Here is a 16,612-nt window from a genome sequence, read left to right on the forward strand (position 1 = left end):
CTTGGGTCAAACGTTTTAGGTAGCCTTCCACAAGCTTCCCATAATAAGTTGGGTGAATTTTGGCCCATTCCTCTTGACAGAGCTGGTGGAACGGAGTCAGGTTTGTAGGCCTCCTTGCTCGCACACGCTTTTCAGTTCTGCCCACACATTTTCTATAGGATTGATGTCAGGGCTATGTGATGGCCACTCCAATACCTTGACTTTGTTGTCCTTAAGCCATTTTGCTTAAGTACGATCTTTGTCTCCATGTGCAGTTGCGAACTGTGGTCTGGCTTTTTAATGGTGGTTTTGGAGCAGTGGCTTCTTCCTTGCGGAGTGGCCTTTCAAGGTATGTTGAAATGTGACTCGTTTTACTGTGGGTATAGATACTTTTGTACCTGTTTCCTCCAGCATCTTCACAAGGTCCTTTGCTGTTGTTCTGGGATTGATTTGCACTTTTCGCACCAAAGTACGTTCATCTCTAGGAGACAGAACGCAACTCCTTCCTGAGCGGTATGACGGCTGCGTGGTCCCATGGTGTTTAAACTTGCATACTATTGTTTGTACAGATTAACTTTGTACCTTCAGGCGTTTGGAAACTGCTCCCAAGGATGAACCAGACCTGTGGAGGTCTACAATTTCTTCTCTGAGGTCTTGGCTGATTTATTTTTATTTTCCCATGATGTCAAGCAAAGAGGGACTGTGTTTGAAGGTAGGCCTTGAAATACATCCACAGGTACACCTCCAATTGACTCAAATGATGTCAATTAGCCTATCAGAAGCTTCTAAAACCAAGACATCAGTTTCTGGAATTTTCCAAGCTGTTTAAAGGCACTTAGTGTATGTAATCTTCTGACTCACTGGAATTGTGATACAGTGAATTATAAGTGAAATAATCTGTCTGTAAACAATTGTTGGAGAAATGACTTGTGTCATGTACAAAGTACATGTCCTAACCGACCTGCCAAAACCATAGTTTGTTAACAAGATATTTGTGGAGTGGTTGAAAAACCTAAGTGTATGTATACTTCCGACTTCAACTCTACCAATGAATTGGGTATGACAGGCTGATTAATCAGACTAGGTGACACCCAGAGTTCTAAAGCTGGGATTGTTCATGTTCAAGTCTTATGAACAGAATCATTTCAGAAGAGATTTACTAGATGTCAAACGAAGTTCTCCTATGCCAATTATCTCAAATGGATTCATGGTAACACTAAAGGACAGGATTGACATGAATGAATGTACCCATATAATTGCACCTTGAGGGATAATACATATTTATTGTTAGCAGTAGCTCAACTCAAATCAAAGTGTATTGGTCAAATACACATGGTTAGTGGATGTTAATGTGAGTGTAGCGAAACGTTTGTGCTTCTAGTTCCGACAGTGCAATAATATCTAACAAGTAATCTAACAATTCCCCAACAACTACCTAACACACACAAATCTAAAGAGATGAATATGTACATATAAATATATGGATGAGCGATGGCCGAGTGGCATAGGAAAGGTGCAATAGATGGTATAATGGTATACTGTATGTACAGTAGACGTTATACATTATGTACATATGATATGAGCAATGTAAGAAAGGCAAACATTATGAAAGTGGCATTATTTAAAGAGGCATTAGTTAAAGTGACAAGTGATCCATTCATTAAAGTGGCCAGTGGTTGGGTCTCAATGTAGGCAGCAGCCTCTCTGAGTTAGTGATTGCTGTTTAGCGGTCTGATGGCCTTGAGATAGAAGCTGTTGTTCAGTCTCTCGGTCCCAGCTTTGATGCACCTGTACTGACCTAGCCTTCTGGATGGTAGAGGTGTGAACAGGCAGTGGCTCGTGTGGTGGTTGTCCTTTTTGGCCTTCCTGTGACATCGGGTGCTGTAGGTGTCATGGAGGGTAGGTAGTGTGCAGTCTGCACCACCCTCTAGAGAGCCTTGCGGTTGAGGGCGGTGCAGTTGCCGTACCAGGCTGTGATACAGCCCGACAGGATGCTCTTGATTGTGCATCTGTAAAAGTTTGTTAGGGTTTTGGGTGACAAGCCAAATTTCTTCAGCTTCCTGAGGTTGAAGAGGCACTGTTGCGCCTTCTTCACCACACTGTCTGTGTGTGTGGACCATTGAAGTTTGTCTGTGATGTGTACGCTGAGGAATTTAAAACTTTCGTCCTTCTCCACTGCTGTTTCTTCGATGTGGATAGGGGAGTGCTCCCTCTACTGTTTCCTGAAGTTCACAAGCATCTCTTTTATTTTGTTGACATTGACTGAGAGGTTGTTTTCCTGATACCAAACACAGAGTGCCCTCACCTCCTCCCTGTAGGCTGTTTCTTGTTGTTGGTAATCAAGCCCACTGCTGTTGTGTTGTCTGCAAACTTGATGATTGACTTAGAGGCGTGCATAGACACGCAGTCGTGAGTGAACAGGGAGTACAGGAGAGGGCTAAGCACGCACCCTTGTAGGGCCCCAGTGTTGAGGGTCAGTGAAGTGGAGATGTTGTTTCCTACCTTCACCACCTGGGGGCGGCCCATCAAAGTCCAGGCCCCATTTGCACAAGGCGGGTTGAGAGGATACTATGGTCTTGAACGCTGAGCTGTAGTCAATGAACAGCAGTCTTACATAGGTTGTCCAGATGGGATAGGGCAGTGTGATGGCGATTGCTTTGTCTGTGGACCTGTTGGGGCAGTAATGAAACTGAAGTGGGTCTAGGGTGGCCGATAAGGTGGAGGTGATATGATCCTTGACTAGTCTCTCAAAGCACTTCTTGATGACAGAAGTGAGTGCTACGGGGCAGTAGTCATTTAGTTCAGTTATCTTTGCCTTCTTGGGTACAGGAACAATGGTGGCCATCTTGAAGCATGTGGGGACAGTAGACTGGGATAGGGAGAGATTGAATATATCCGTAAACATACCAGCCACCAGGACGCGGTAAGGGATGCCGTCTGGGCCGGCAGCCTTGTGAGGGTTAACACGTTTAAATGTCTTACTCGCGTTGGCCATGGAGAAAGGAGAGCCCACAGTCCTTGATAGCCAGTTGGTCTGCGCATGCTCTGAGGACGTGGCTAGGGATGCCGTCTAGGCCAGCAATCTTGCAGGGTTAACACGTTTAAATGTTTTACTCACATCGGCCACGTAGAAGGGGGGGGGGGTGCAGTCCTTGTTAGCGGTCTGCGACAATGGCACTGTATTATCCTCAAAGTGGGAAAGAGGGTGTTTAGTTTGTCTGGAAGTGTGTCATTGGTGTCCGTGACGTGGCTGGTTTTATTTTTGTAGTGATTTCCTGTAGACCCTGCCATATACCTCTGGCTGTATTATCGGTGGGGATGTACTGTAGCATGTAGTCATTGAGCAAATGCAATGCCAAAGCATAAGTATTCTGTTAGAAAACATGAAAGGACACTGAAACAAGGCATTTTGTGTTCCCTTCTCTGAACAGTGAGAAAGGTTGTTGATATTTATTTATTCAAAACAGTAGGCATTCATTGCATTTTGAAATCCTGTGAAGTTTAGCAAGACTTAAGTGTTGCTTGAGGGTTTTCTGAACTGGGAAGAGAGGGGTGGATATGCTAAAATATACATAAGTGAAGATCCAGGATTGCTCAATTATGAAGCAGCTTATGAAAACACCTGTAACAACTCTGATGCTGCATTTCAATTAGAGAGCAACCTCCCTGTGAATGCTAACATGCTATTAGGGCCATACACAGAACATTTCATGTAGCAGTTTGGAAGTACGCAGCCTGAAAGTAGTTAGGTATAGACTTTATTATATGGTAACACTTGTAGTCAGGAGTAAATTTGTGTGGGGGTTACAAGGGACGTCCTGGTGCAGTGCCACCATCTCAGGATGGAAAACAGCATATAGTGTGAATTGATTACATGGAAAATCAACTAGTTTTATGAACAGTGCCATCCCAATCTAACATGCAGGACAAGCCCACATCCTTGGACACATAAATTAATAAATGAAAAAGGAATGTGATATTTGCAGTCTCTTGTAAAACCCTAAGGAAATTAAAGTATGTGTTGGAGGGAGGGTGATCTTGGATGATATTGGATATCAGCGATGATGATGGGCAGCAGGTGGTCTGTCCAGACGGCTGAGAGGCAGGTGGGATCGTCTCCTGGCAGAAGACTCACCTTCCACCTGCCCAGAGGACTTGCTACGCTGCCTGGCGATGCCTGCCTGTGCCCTTCATTGGCTGCCTTTTGGAACTCCTCCTAAAGCTTCTGGGCTGACAGCCACACAGGCAGATTAGAGGTGAGGGTAAATGTGTCTGTAATGAGCTAAAAACAGAGTTGCAACAACCTTGTGGACATACTGTCACTCTGAGTGTCAGGTTGAGAGATTGGTGAGTGGGTTGGTGTTATTATTTGGACGGGTATAAGGATGAGTGGATATCTAGATCAAATATTCCCATTTCCACTACTTAAAAAGTGGCCGGGGACAATACTTCTGTTTTTAAACTTTCCTTTCAGCAAAAAAAAAATTCTGTGAAATCTACAGTTTGCATTTATTTTCCGAGGGGCCATGACTGAGCTGGAAATATCTCTGTTGTGGTCCGCTTCCACACCTGTCACTCCCAGCCTAATGGGTCATGCTAATAGCTTCTCGCTGTAGCAGAGCAAACGTTACAGGATAAGACCCTTGTATCCCGGGAAAGAGAGGGTTGCAAGGCAAACAGAAATAGAACTCTAAATAATTGATTTAGGCAGACAACATATTCAGCAGAGCGAGGTTTATTGTTACTGTTGCCTTCACCGGGCTAGCTTTAGGGTCTTTATATTGGTGCTCATGAAGGAGGGATTCTATATACAAGTGAAAATACAGAATGGGTCATTTGATGCAGCATACTGCAAGTGTGTTTTGAATCCTAAAGTAAAATAAAAAATATCGACCGAACTGTGCTTCCAAAAAACCTTGCATTAAATAATGAATCTTAGCTTTCAAGAGAACATATTTCTTGCATTGTTGTTGCTACAGCCAGTGAAGTGGACACCTTCTTCGACTACTTGGCTGACTTGGCTGTGCCTATTACCTCTTCTATTAACGTTCTCATCAGACTAACCACATCAGAAAAAGGATGAAATTCCGGAATAAATCCCCACTGCTCTTAATCTAACTCTAATTACGATCATAAGATGATTTTGTCTACTTCAAAGCCCTCTGGAATGTCTGCATTAGAGGTGTGACAAATCAGGACGGCAGGCTGAGGCACTCAATTAATCCCCGTCCCTGTACTTATGGAACCAACCAGTAGTCAATGTAAATGAAAAAGTAATTTATTCAAACATTTTAACAGAGTGAATTTATGACAAACCTTTCTACCAGTATTAGGCACAAGGAATTCAGTTCACAAGGAGGCCTTATTACAGTCCTTGAAGGCACCCCCCACATGGAAAAGTAACTGTAGTTTAAAAGTGAGTCTTTATCATTTAAAAAAAAATCCCCCCTCCTACGGGGCTTCTGAAGAAAAAGGTTGTAGCTTCTGGGCGGCTATCATTCCACAAATAAACTCCAGATATAAACCAAATTCACCCCTGGAAAAATCCCAATATCAAAGCTTAGTACCCTCATTGACATATTATCAAATGTATAATGCCAAGGTTGTATAACTAAAACACACATCAACCACAATGTACCCAGTGGGTACAGATGCAATTTCAACATCTAGTTTTGATTTTAAATTTAGTTGAGTTGTCAACAAATGTGAATTCAACTTGAAATCAACAAGAAATGTCACCATGTCCATTGGATTTAGATTAAAAGGTGGGTGAAAAAAAAGACAATTCCCCTACGTTGATTACTTTTTGCTAATCCAAATCAGTTTTCCATGTTTCCAATGTAATCACATTTAATTTGGGGGTTGAAATGACATGGAAACAATCTTAATTAAACCAGTGAGTAATGGGTATCTTTTCATACCTTCAAGAAATGCTTCAATGATAAGAGCAAATTGTGCTGTGGTGTTGACAGGAGTCCCAGGCTGAATTGTTTCATAGATAAAGTAAATACAGTACAACTGCTTATACTTTAACATGTACTTCCCCTGAAAGTTAGATGATACGTGTTGTGTTTCTTTGATATACAGTATCTCATTGTTTTAAAGAGTTGACTTGCAATGTAGTGTAGGGCTGCTTGTTGGATCTGAGTGTCTGCTGAGGCTCATTAACAGTGTGTGCTGAGAGCCTACAGCAAAGCGCTAACAAACAGTACCACATTTTATGATGGAAGGGATAGTGTTCCTGCTTACTGTAGTTAATTAATTGTAATTTACAAAAAACAATCACCCCTTAAGACTACATCGTCTGGGTTCAAAGCTGGAATGATCTAATAGGGGATCCCTCAAATAATAAGACATTTAAAAATGGCCTCAGTTAGAAATATTGAGCAATAATACCCAAATCGGTTGTCTGTCTATAAAGGGTCTGTTTCTCTCCATGGTCATGAATAAGACGGTTAGGAAGCATGGTATGGATGTCTCCTTGTGATGTGAGGGAGAGGATCCAGCAAATGGCATCCCTCTTGGAGGACCTTGTGATCTGCCGTTGGACCCCTTAGATAATCTGGTACAGTCTTTACCTCCGATGGGGTGTTTGGAGTAACAGCTAGCGACGGGCGACTCCGGCGGAACCAAACCCTTCACTCGCTTGACACATCTCGTTGGTCTACAGGCAGGCAAGCCCCAGCAAGCCTCTGCTAGTCACTATGGCCGGAAACATGTGACATCTGTGAACAGAGAGGCGGATGGATACACAGTGAAACCAAAGTCTCATGTCTCAGAGGCAAAACACTAAAATAGACAAAACAGCGCCAATGAGGAATACAGACTCAACACAACTTATTCGTTTATTCAGATCCCCATTAGAAGCAGCTATTCTTCCACAGATACACTGATAGACAAGAACGGTCACACAAATGTAAAATACAACGATATACAAACAATACAACTAAATAATGTGTAGACTGTTAGTGTGTGCATAATTTCAGTCCCTATTGTGCCATGAGATGTTTTATCCATTTTTAATGGTCATTTTGCTTGAGTAATTGGAGATGGAAGGGAGTTCCATGCAATCATGGCTCTGTATAGTAAATACTGTGTGTTGGCATGAATTCGTTTTGGACTTGGACTGTGAAGAGACCCCTGGTGGCATTTATTGTGGGGTCTATATGGGTGTCTGAGCTGTATGTTATTTGATTATGCAGACAATCTGGAATTTCCATCACAGTAATATTTCTCATAAAAACTAGGAGAAGCAGTTCATCTCTCGTCAACCCTCAGGGCTCCTTAGTGGCGCAGCGGTCTAAGGCACTGCTTCTCAGTGAAAGCGATGTCATTACAGTCCCTGGTTTGAATCCAGACTGAATCACATCTGGCCATGATAGGGAGTCCCATAGGGCGGGGCACAATTGACCCAGCGTCGTCCAGGTTTGGCCAGGGTACGCCGTGATTGTAAATAAGATACATGTAAATAAGAATTTGTTCTTAACTGACTTGCCTAGTCAAATAAAGCAGAAATGTCTGGCATGCATGTTGTTAATGTTAGTTCTGTATGTGCAATTAAACCCCCTGTAGGTTTAAGTCCTTAGATCACAATATCTACTAAGCTAACGTATGGAAATGTTATAAGTTGTTCATAAAATGTGTCATTTAGCCATTTGATTTAGAATTTTTTAGGACCTATGTAGGTATCAAAAAAACATTTAACATTGAATATAGCCTTAAAAAAAACTGGAATATCCTATGCTTCACGGAATTGTGGCTGAATGACGACATGGATATTCAGCTAGAAGGATACACTCTGCACCGGCAGGATAGAACAGCACACTCTGGTAAGACGAGGGAGGGGGGCGGTCTGTGCATATTTGTAAACAACAGCTGGTGCACGAAATCTAAGGAAGTCTCTAGATTTTGCTCGCCAGAAGTTGAGTATATTGTGATAAACTGCAGGCCACACTACTTGCCTAGAGAGTTCTCCGCTATACTTTTCGTGGCTGTTTATTTACCACCACAGACAGATGCTGGCACTAAGACCGCACTCAGTCAGCTGTATAAGGAAATAAGCAAACAGGAAACCACTCACCCAGAGGCGGCGCTCCTAGTGGCAGGGAAACTTAAATCAGTTCTACCAAATCTCTATCAACATGTTAAATGTGCAACCAGAGGGAAAAAATTATAGATCACCTGTACTCCACACACAGAGACGCGTACAAAGCTCTCCCTCGCCCTCCAGTTGGTAAATCCGACCACAACTTTATCCTCCTGATTCCTGCTTACAAGCAAAAATGAAAGCAGGATGCATCAGTGACTCGGTCTATAAAAAAATGGTCAGATGAAGCAGATGCTAAACTACAGGACTGCTTTGATATCACAGACTAGAACATGTTCCGGGATTCTTCCAATGACATTGAGGAATACATCACATCAGTCACTGGCTTTATCAATAAGTGCATTGAGAACATTGTCCCCACAGTGACTGTACGTACATACCCCAACCAGAAGCCATGGATAACACGCAACATTCGCACTGAGCTAAAGGGTAGAGCTGCCGCTTTCAAGGTGCGGGACTCTAACCCGGAAGCTTACAAGAAATCCCGCTATGCCCTGCGACGAACCATCAAACAGGCAAAGCGTCAATACAGGGCTAAGATTGAATCATACTTCACCGGCTCTGACGCACGTCGGATGTGGCAGGGCTTGCAAACTATTACACACTACAGAGGGAAGCACAGCCGCGAGCTGCCCAGTGACACGAGCCTACCAGACGAGCTAAATCACTTCTATGCTTGCTTCGAGGCAAGCAACGCTGAGGCATGCATGAGAGCATCAGCTGTTCAGGACGACTGTGTGATCACGCTCTCTGTAGCCGATGTGAGAAAGACCTTTAAACAGGTCAACATACACAAGGCTGCGGGGCATGACGGATTACCAGGACGTGTGCTCTGGGCATGTGCTGACCAACTGGCAGGTTTCTTCACTGACATTTTCAACATGTCCTTGATTGAGTCTGTAACATGCTTCAAGCAGACCACCATAGTCCCTATGCCCAAGAACACAAAGGCAACCTGCCTAAATGACTACAGACCCATAGCACTCACCTCCGTAGCCATGAAGTGCTTTGAAATGATGGTAATGGCTCACATCAACACCATTATCCTAGCTCATCGTTCAACACCATAGTACCCTCAAAGCTCATCACTAAGCTAAGGATCCTGGGACTAAACACCTCCCTCTGCAACTGGATCCTGAACTTCCTGACAGGCCACCCCCAGGTGGTGAGGGTAGGTAGCAACACATCTGCCACGCTGATCCTCAACACTGGAGCTCCCCAGGGGTGCGTACTCAGTCCCCTCCTGTACTCCCTGTTCACCCACGACTGCATGGCCAAGCACGACTCCAACACCATCATTAAGTTTGCTGACGACACAACAGTGGTAGGCCTGATCACCGACAACGACGAGACAGCCTATAGGGAGGAGGTCAGAGACCTGGCCGGGTGGTGCCAGAATAACAACCTATCCCTCAATGTAACCAAGACTAAGGAGATGATTGTGGACTACAGGAAAAGGAGCACAGAGCACATCCCCATTCTAATCGAAGCCTATTCCCCCTCAGGAAACTAAAAAGATTTGTCATGGGTCCTGAGATCCTCAAAAGGTTCTACAGCTGCAACATCGAGAGCATCACTGCCTGGTACGGCAATTGCTCGGCCTGCGGGCGCAAGGCACTTCAGAGGGTAGTGCGTACTGCCCAGTACATCACTGGGGCAAAGCTGCCTGCCATCCAGGACCTCTACACCAGGCGGTGTCAGAGGAAGGCCCTAAAAAGCCACAGACTGTTCTCTCTACTACCGCATGGCAAGCGGTACCGGAGTGCCAAATCTAGGACAAAAAGGCTTCTCAACAGTTTTTAACCCAAGCCATAAGACTCCTGAACAGGTAACCAATGGTTACCCAGACTATTTGCATTGTGTGTGTCCCCCCAACCCCTCTTTTACTCTGCTACTACTCTCTGTTAATCTAATATGCATAGTCACTTTAACTATACCTACATGTACATTCTACCTCAATAAGCCTGACTAACAGGTGTCTGTATTTAGCCTTGCTACTCTTTTTTTCAAATGTCTTTCTACTGTTGTTTTTTATTTCTTTACTTACCCACACACACCTTTTTTTGGCACCATTGGTTAGAGCCTGTAAGTAAGCATTTCACTGTAAGGTTTACACCTGTTGTATTCGGCGCACGTGACAAATAAACTTTGATTTGATTTACTGTTAGAGCCCATAGAAACGCATTGAATAATTCATAAATAGCAAAACACAGTAAAATAAATAAATAATACGGAACAAGATTTTGAAGTGTCTGTCCTATATCCGAGAGATATAATAAAACTCAGGTTTGGTCACATTATTTTTGCCTCATTTTACCCCATATGCACTTTTCGCAATTTTTACAGCCAGGTCCTGGGTTACCTTCAGATGAATCCCCTGAAGCTTGTGTGCGTCGTAGAGCAGATCAACCAACATCTTCATGCATCTTTTGCCTGCTTACCTCGGTTTATTTAAATAAAAAAAATAAAAAACCTTGCCGATGACAAGCATACCCATAACATGATGAAGCCACCACCATGCTTGGAAATATGAAAAGTTGTACTCAGTGATTTTACCCAAACATAAGGTTTTGTATTCAGAACATAAAATGAATTTCTTTGCCACATGTTTTGCATTTTTACTTTAGTGCCCTATTGCAAACAAGATGCATGTTTTGGAATATTTTTATTCTGTACAGGCTTCCTTTTCACGCTGTCATTTCGGTTAGTATAGTTTAGAAATTACAATGTTGTTAATCCATTCTCCATTTTGTCATATCCCAGGCCAATTTTACTCTAACTGTTTCCTTCCTATTCGGTAACTGAGTTAGGAAGGACACCTGCATCTTTGTAGTGACTGGGTGTATTGATCCACCATCCAAAGTGTAATTCATAACTTCATGCTCAAAAGGGATATTCAATGTCTGCATACATTTTTAGCTGCCCTTTGTGAGGCATTGGAAGACCTCCCTGGTCTTTGTGTTTGATACTCACTGCTCGACTGAGGAACCCTACAGATAATTGTATGTGTGGGGTACATACAGTTGAAGTCGGAAGTTTACATACACTTAGGTTGGAGTCATTAAAACTCGTTTTTCAACAACTCCACAAATTTCTTGTTAACAAACTAGAGTTTTGGCAAGTCGGTTCGGACATCTACTTCGTGCATGACACAAGTAATTTTACCAACCATTGTTAACAGACAGATTATTTCACTTACAATTCACTGTATCACAATTCCAGTGGGTCAGACGTTTACATGCACTAAGTTGACTGTGTCTTTAAATAGCTTGGAGGTTACAGGTTTTTGTTCCAGCCCTTTACCAACACCTCATTCAACTAATTGTGGTCTAAATGTAAGACTTTCACACAGTGCAATCCCCCAGAAGTCACATCTGTATTTTAGAATGAGCGTCATAAATTACAATGACCTGAACAATCTGCATGACAAACAATAACCTGGATGAATCTATTTCTATATCAAATAAAAGTTTATTGGTCACGTCACAGATTAGCAGATGTTATAGCTGGTGCAGCGAAATGCTTATGCTTCTAGCTCCAGCAGTGCAGTAAGTATCTAACATTGTGATGTTGCACACCCCTGAAACAAATCCTGCGATATGGTGATTGTCCTGGTGGCTGGGGGGTTCTCAAGTTCTTTACATCTGCCCAGGTGTCAGGGTAGGATATCCTTCAACCTGGAACAAGCACAGATAAGAGGGGAGATATTAACCTCACTGCTCAAATTCCAGTGCTGGTTCAAGTTGCTGAAGCCACAACAACCTCTTAATGTGCAATTGTTTTGTCAAGTTTTGCATATTTATACACTTGATCAAGTTGTTTACATTAAGAGTAGTAAAATAACTTATCCTCTAATTTTAACTAGTAAAGACAAACCCAACGGTACAACACAATATCGTAAGAGAAAGTCAGCAAACGTTAGGTAAACAGACTCAACAGAATGCACAAAATAACTTAGATTAGATTGAACACAATTGGCTGCATTTACATTTTTCCATCAGATGTTGAAATGTCTTACCTCCAAATGAGTTAAGCATAACTCTTTCCTCCTGCTAAGCCAATTGCGTGAAATGCCAATCAGGTGCCCTCTTTAGTCCCTGAAAACAAATGGGAAAACTAATTTGCCACATGTCTTTAGCTGGCTAGCAAATTAGCCAATTCATGATAAAAAAATAAAAAATCTGTCTGGGTCTTTACAATTAACACTACTGAATCTACGATTAGTGTTAATTTCCGGTCACAACTTGTAGACTTGTTTACGTGCTGCTGTGCGGTTTGTTGCTCACCTTACTTTGCTACCTGCCAACTTCACTGTTTCTATTTTTTAATTACTGTTTATATTTGAATTTCTTCTCCTTGCTCGACTTTTTTCATTCCATTTTTTTCCACCCCGGACTCTTTATCTGGACGTGGTTCGTCAGGACCTTCACCAGCCGAAGCGAAGTAATAACATTAACATGATGCTTTCTAATTGCAGTCGCTGTACTCATAATATACAGGAGAACGATCACCTTATGGCGAAGATAGCTGTGCTGCAAGCCCAGCTTCAGAAGCAATCGTTAGGCAAGGGCAATTTCAGTGTAGGAAAGGATGAAACAGCGTCTGTGCCACCAGTAAGTACAGATAGTAGTATAAACCCCTCACACAGTCCCCACAGCCGGACAATGTTCTCATGGCTTCTGGAAGGAAATGCTGTAGGAACGCTCAACCGGTGTCGCTCATTCAGCCAACAGAAACTTTCAACAGGTTCTCCCCATTAAGCAGTGGGTCGGAGTCAGAGGCCGAGCCTTCTCTTGTCTCTATTTCTCCCTCTTAGCTCTGACAAATTGAAAACCCTAGTCATTGGCGACTCCATTACCCGCAGTATTAGACATAAAATGAATCATCCAGCGATCATAACATTTTTACTAGGGGGCAGGGCTGTCGACATTAAGGCTAATCTGAAGATGGTGCTGGCTAAAGCTAAAACTGGCGAGTGTAGCGTGTATAGGGTTTAGAGGTCGACCGATTAACCGGAATGGCCGATTTAATTAGGGCCGATTTCAAGTTTTCATAACAATCGGAAAATGATATTTTTGGGCGACGATTTGACTTTTTTTTTACACCTTTATTTAATCTTTATTTAACTAGGCAAGTCATTTAAGAACACATTCTTACTTCAATGACGGCCTAGGAACGGTGGGTTAACTGCCTCGTTCAGGGGCAGAAAGACAGATTTTCACCTTGTCAGCTAGGGGAACCAATCTTGCAACCTTATAGTTAACTAGTCCAACGCAATAACGACCTGCCTCTCTCTCGCTGCACTCCACAAGGAGACTGCCTGTTACGCAAATGCAGTAAGCCAAGGTAAGTTGCTAGCTAGCATTAAACTTATCTTATAAAAAACCATCAATCATAATCACTAGTTAACTACACATGGTTGATGATATTACTAGATATTATCTAGCGTGTCCTGTGTTGCATATAATCTTACTGAGCATACAAGCATACAAGTATCTAAGTATCTGACTAAGCGGTGCTAGGCAGAAGCAGGCGCGTAAACATTCATTCAAACAGCACTTCCATGCGTTTTGCCAGCAGCTCTTTGTTGTGCGTCAAGCATTGCGCTGTTTATGACTTCAAACCTATCAAATCCCGAGATGTGGCTGGGGTGACCGAAGTGAAATGGCTGGCTAGTTAGCGCGCGCTAATAGCGTTTCAAACTTCACTAGCTCTGAGCGGGTGGTTGTTTCCCTTGCTCTGCATGGGTAATGCTGCATCGAAGTGGTGGCTGTTGTCGTTGTGTTGCTGGTTCGAGCCCATGGAGGAGCGAGGAGAGGGACGGAAGCTATACTGTTACACTGGCAATACTAAAGTGCCTATTAGAACATCCAATAGTCAAAGGTATATGAAATACAAAATGATATAGAGAGAAATAGTCCTAAAATAACTACAACCTAAAACTTCTTACCTGGGAATATTGAAGACTCATGTTAAAAGGAACCACCAGCTTTCATATGTTCTCATGTTCTGAGCAAGGAACTGAAACGTTAGCTTTCTTACATAGCACATATTGCACTTTTACGTTCTTCTCCAACACTTTGTTTTTGCATTATTTTAACCAAATTGAACATGTTTCATTATCTACTTGAGGCTAAATAAATTTGATTGATGTATTATATTAAGTTAAAATAAGTGTTAATTCAGTATTGTTGAAATTGTCATTATTACAAATACTTTTTTTTTAATCGGCCGATTAATCGATATCGGCCCCTTTGGCCCTCCAATAATCGGTATCGGTGTTGAAAAATCATAATCGGTCGACCTCTAATAGGGTTATTGTTATCCAAGTCGGCACCAACGATGTTAGGATGAAACCGTCAGGTCACCAAGCGCAACATAGCTTCAGCATGTAAATCAGCTAGAAAGATGTGTCGGCATCGAGTAATTGTCTCTGGCCCCCTCCCAGTTAGGGGGAGTGATAAGCTCTACAGCAGAGTTTCACAACTCAATCGCTGGTTGAGAACTGTTTTCTGCCCCTCCCAAAAGATGGAATTTGTAGATAATTGGTCCTCTTTCTGGGACTCACCCACAAACAGGACAAAGCCTGGCCTGTTGAGGAGTGAAGGACTCCATCATAGCTGGAGGGGTGTTTTCATCTTATCTACGAACATAGACAGGGCTCTAACTCCCCTAGCTCTACAATGATATAGGGTGCAGGCCAGGCAGCAGGTTGTTAGCCAGCCTGCCAGCTTAGTGGAGTCTGCCACTTGCACAGTCAGCGTAGTCAGCTCAGCTATCCCCATTGAGACTGTCTGTGCCTCGACCTAGGTTGGGCAAAACTAAACACGGCGGTGTTCGCCTTAGCAATCTTTACTGGAATAAATACCTTCTCCATTCCTGCCATGATTGAAAGAGATTGTGATACCTCACATCTCATAATAGGGCTACTTAATGTTAGATCTCTCACTTCCAAGGCAGTTATAGTCAATGAACTAATGGCTGATCATAATCTTGATGTGATTGGCCTGACTGAAACATACAGTAGTGACCATATCCCCCACACATCCCGCAAAGGCAGAGGTGTTGCTAACATTTACGATAGCAAATTTCAATTTACAAAAAAAACTGAAATGTTCGTCTTTTGTGCTTCTAGTCATGAAATCTATGCAGCCTACTCAATCACTTTTTATAGCTACTGTTTACACGCCTCCTGGGCCATATACAGCGTTCCTCACTGAATTCCCTGAATTCCTATCGGACCTTGTAGTAATAACAGATAATATTCTAATCTTTGGTGACTTTAATATTCACATGGAAAAGTCCACAGACCCACTACAAAAGGCTTTCGGAGCCATCATCGACTCAGTGGGTTTTGTCCAACATGTCTCCGGACCTACTCACTGCCACAGTCATACTTTGGACCTAGTTTTGTTAACTGGAATAAATGTTGTGGCTCTTAATGTTTTTCCTCATAATCCTGGACTATCGGACCACCATTTTATTACGTTTGCAATCGCAACAAATAATCTGCTCAGATCCCAACCAAGGATCATCAAAATTCGTACTATAAAATCTCGGACAACCCAAAGATTCCTAGATGCCCTTCCAGACTCCCTCCACCTACTCAAGGACGTCAAAGTACAAAAATCAGTTAACCACCTGAGGAACTCAATTGAACCTTGCACAATACCCTAGATGCAGTCGCACCCCTAAAAACATGTGTCATAAGAAACTAGCTCCCTGATATACAGAAAATACCCGAGCTCTGAAGAAAGCTTCCAGAAAATTGGAACGGAAATGGCTCTACACCAAATTGGAAGTCTTCCAACTAGCTTGGAAAGACAGGACCGTGCAGTACCAACTTAATCGAGGAAAATAAGAACAATCCAAAATGTATTTTTGATATTGTTGCAAAGCTAACTAAAAAGCAGCATTCCCCAAGAGAGGATGGCTTTCACTTCAACAGTGATTAATTCATGAACTTCTTTGATGAAAAGATCATGATCATTAGAATGCAAATTACGGACTCCTCTTTAAATCTTGATATACCTCCAAAGCTCAGTTGTCCTGAGTCTGCACAACTCTGCCAGGATCTAGGATCAAGGGAGACACTCAATTTTTTAGTACTATATATCTTGACACATTGATGAAAATAATCATGGCCTCTAAACCTTCAAGCTGCATACTGGACCCTATTTCAACTAAACTACTGAAAGAGCTGCTTCCTGTGCTTGGCCCTCCTATGTTGAACATAATAAACGGCTCTCAATCCACCGGATGTGTACTAAACTCACTAAAAGTGGCAGTAGTAAAGCCTCTCTTGAAAAAGCCAAACCTTGACCCAGAAAATATTTTAAAAACTATCGGCCTATATCGAATCTCCCATACCTCTCAAAACATTTTGAAAAAGCTGTTGCGCAGCAACTCACTGCCTTCCTGAAGACTAACAATGTATTCTTAATGCTTCAGTCTGGTTTAAGACCCCATTATAGCACTGAGACTGCACTTCTGAAGGTGGTAAATTACCTTTTAATGGCGTCAGAC

The 16,612-nt window shown here is 42.6% G+C and overlaps 1 protein-coding gene across 5 annotated transcripts in view; it reads right to left on the reverse strand.

Annotated features, from left to right (window-relative positions):
* Positions 1 to 4,698: 4,698 nt before the first annotated feature.
* Positions 4,699 to 16,612, reverse strand: part of LOC109889243 (kelch-like protein 25) — a 59,597-nt gene continuing 47,683 nt past the window's right edge. For 2 of the 5 annotated variants that reach the window (XM_020480540.2, XM_031822669.1), the window contains exon 3: positions 4,699 to 6,704. The gene's annotated coding sequence lies outside the window, so the exon portion shown is untranslated. Of the gene's footprint in view, positions 6,705 to 11,285; positions 11,764 to 12,104; positions 12,184 to 16,612 lie in introns of those variants that run through there. The other 3 variants (XR_002255249.2, XR_002255248.2, XM_020480539.2) reach the window with 3 other exon arrangements.

The sequence above is a fragment of the Oncorhynchus kisutch genome, linkage group LG4, assembly GCF_002021735.2.
Source record: "Oncorhynchus kisutch isolate 150728-3 linkage group LG4, Okis_V2, whole genome shotgun sequence".
In the NCBI taxonomy this organism is placed as follows: Eukaryota; Metazoa; Chordata; class Actinopteri; order Salmoniformes; family Salmonidae; genus Oncorhynchus; species Oncorhynchus kisutch.